Raw genomic sequence first — 2,537 nt, forward strand, 5'->3', positions numbered from 1 at the left:
GATTATTTCTACTGTGCCCCCAAGGAATTCAAAGCATTATTGGTGCAATTAATAAAGAGAAAATGTGCGTCAGTGACTGGAAGGCTGTTTGACAAGAGAAGCTGGTATCTCTGATTTCACCTCCTTGTTGTATGGAACTGTACAGACAGCACAATACCTGAGCAAATAAATCAACTACCATGATCGGAAAGGCTTGTCAATCCATCGTCTTTGCTCTATCATGTGCAAAGTGTGCTACTACCTACTGAGCTTCCTGCCTTTCTCTTTTCTTGAAAAATTAGTGCTTGGTCCTTTCCAAAATAACCAGAGAAGAAATGAGGCAGAAAGTAACTCTTCATCACAGTTCCCCCTCAGTCCGGAGACTGATAGAGAAGTATGTAACCAGACTCAGAGTTCTTTGAGATATCTGATATCAACCTGTAGAATTCTTCAGGCTTGTGCATCTATTTTTTCTACAATGTCCTCATCAAACAACAACCAAAAATCATGACTCTTAACCATTGCAATGCAATGACCTTGATTGGGACCACTTCCACAGTGAACCACAACAGCAACAAGATCGTACATTCTGTCTGGATTGGTGGCATCCCCTGCAGTGTTAAACAGATGGAGTTCTAAAGGAAAAACGACCCGGTAAGAGAGTTTTGTGTATCGATGAAGTTGACCCATATATTTAAATCTCTTCAGGTGCAGAGCTAGAATCATGGGCAGTTTCTTAACTTTCGTCCGTTTGTGTGCTTCCTCTTTGCTGCGACAGTAATACTTGTATTCACAGTAATACTTGTATTCACTGCATAGAGTTTCCCTGTTGCTGAAACCCCTTAAGCAGTGAGTGATTGATGTATTTTGTTTTACGTCAACAGAAAGATCTAAAAAATCTTCATCTTTGCTGCCTATAGTTTCATAAGTAAGACATGTGGTTTCATTAGTTAATGTTCCCTGAAAAATCTCATGAACCTACGTTTGGTCTGGTGTGCTGTTATTATTTTCATTATCAATATTATCATTTGGTAAGTGACAATTTTGTTTTTCCTGCTTTCTCTCTTTTTGTAAAACATCAGCAATTGTGTTTAGTAGATAATGTAAGAATTCATGGGATCTTGTTGTATGTCGTTGTCAAAAAGCTCATTTTCTTTCCGTAATCTTGTGATGAACTTCTTGGGAAGTATTACTCCAACCTTTTTCTTCTGAGTGGCTGTGCTATGGAAGAGATCTGCTAAGCATGTACGAAGGCTCTCCTTTTTCCTAGGTTGACTCTTATATGCAAGAAATTTTTCTCGAAATGGACGACAAAAATAAAGTGCTTGAAGAACTGAATTGCAGTAGCAAGTATTCACAAAACTGACTAATCCAAAATAGTGCTCATTGAGTGGAAACTGTTCTGGACCAATCTGTTTCTCTAATGCCGAAGCATTGGCGCTCGTGGTACAGATGGAGGAAAATTTAGAGACTGTCATTAGTATTTCCATCCACCCAGTGCCATCTTCCACCCAATCACAGCGGCGGCTGCTGGCGGGGGAGGACGGGAGCCAGGCCGCCAACTCGCGCCGCAGCCCGCGGGTAGACCCCGAGCCGCCGAGGACCCACGACCGAGCCCGCTGGGCCGCCACTGCCGTCATCACCGCCGGCCCTCAGGCACGCCCGGCCTCGGGCCCCAGCCCCCGAGTCAAGACTTTAAGTTGAATGATTGTAAACTGAATATTCTGTACATATATATGAGGAACCCAAAATCAATTTGAAATTTTTTAGAAATCAAATGACTGACTTCAAATTTGTTATATACCGTTTGAGGACTTGTGTTATATCAAAGAAAGATGCTATTTTAACATCATTCTAGAAAATTAGAAATCCATCAGTATTATACACAAAGTTGCCAACTAACTAATCATTTTCAAAAGTTTAAAAGATAATTCGTTTTTTGTTTCTAATCACTTTTATTTTAAAAACAGGAAGTGTACAACCCCTCCACACATATAGGCACATTAAATACCACTCTGCCATGACAGCTCAGCATACTTCACAGTTCTTAACACTACTTTATCAGGAATACAAAATTCCATTTTATCCAAATTAGCACGCTTCAAACATATTTTAGCATATGTGGGAATAAAGGAATTATGAATCAGTAGGAAAGTTGTTAAGGTAGAAGTAGCAACAATCAGCTAAGTAGATGTCATCCACGTTTATTTTGTACCTTTATAAAACAAGAGCATGCTAACTGACAAGGCACAATGGTTCACACCTGCAATACCATCACTTTGGGAGACCAAGGCAGGTGGATCACCTGAGATCAGGAGTTCGAGACCAGCTTGGCCAACATAGTGAAACCGTGTCTCTAATAACTATACACAAATTAGTTTGGTATGGTGGTGAGCGCCTGTAATCAGAGCTACTCAGGAGGTAGAGGCAGGAGAATCCCTTGAACCAGGGAGTTTGCAGTGGGCTAAAATCATGCCACTGCCCTCTAGCCTGGGTGACAGAGGGAGAATCCATCACAAAAAAAGAAAAAAAAAAAACACGAAAAAAGCAGAAACCTC

At 40.8% G+C, this 2,537-nt stretch overlaps 1 pseudogene; it reads right to left on the minus strand.

Annotated features, from left to right (window-relative positions):
- Positions 1-350: 350 nt before the first annotated feature.
- Positions 351-1,469, minus strand: LOC100387377 (ubiquitin carboxyl-terminal hydrolase 12 pseudogene; annotated as a pseudogene).
- Between the last annotated feature and the right edge of the window lie 1,068 nt (positions 1,470-2,537).

The sequence above is a fragment of the Callithrix jacchus genome, chromosome 16, assembly GCF_049354715.1.
Source record: "Callithrix jacchus isolate 240 chromosome 16, calJac240_pri, whole genome shotgun sequence".
NCBI lineage: Eukaryota > Metazoa > Chordata > Mammalia > Primates > Cebidae > Callithrix > Callithrix jacchus.